Genomic DNA, 499 nt, shown 5'->3' with positions numbered 1-499 from the left:
GACAGGTGGTGGTCCTAGCAAGAGAATACACCTAAGGTCATGGGAGGAGATGATGGCCAATGTCATCTCAGATGAATCTGTCCTAGGATGTAAGGGGACAATGGACACATCAGTGCCAGCTGAAGAGGTCCATGAAGGTGAATATTAAATATCATATGTAATAAATGTTTTATTTCTAACAAATATATGTTAACATCAGAAATATATATCGGCTTTGTTTTTTAAAATATAAATGTAATCATACACATGTGTAATACAGAATATAGAATGTTCATATATTATATATGTTTAGTAATCAATTGTGTTCAAGCATCAGTGGAAAACATACCTAGGTAGGATTAGTACAAGTAATGTTTTACATGGTTCAAAGTCTAATTTGCACAGTAACGTAAAGTGATAGTAAACCCAATGTTTTTATTTCATGATTCAGATAGAGCAGCAATTTTAAGCAACTCTCTAATGTACTACTATTATCAATATTTCTTTGATCTCTTGGTAT

Source organism: Bombina bombina, chromosome 7, assembly GCF_027579735.1.
Source record: "Bombina bombina isolate aBomBom1 chromosome 7, aBomBom1.pri, whole genome shotgun sequence".
Lineage (NCBI taxonomy): Eukaryota > Metazoa > Chordata > Amphibia > Anura > Bombinatoridae > Bombina > Bombina bombina.
Note: the sequence above shows the minus strand (reverse complement) of the source record.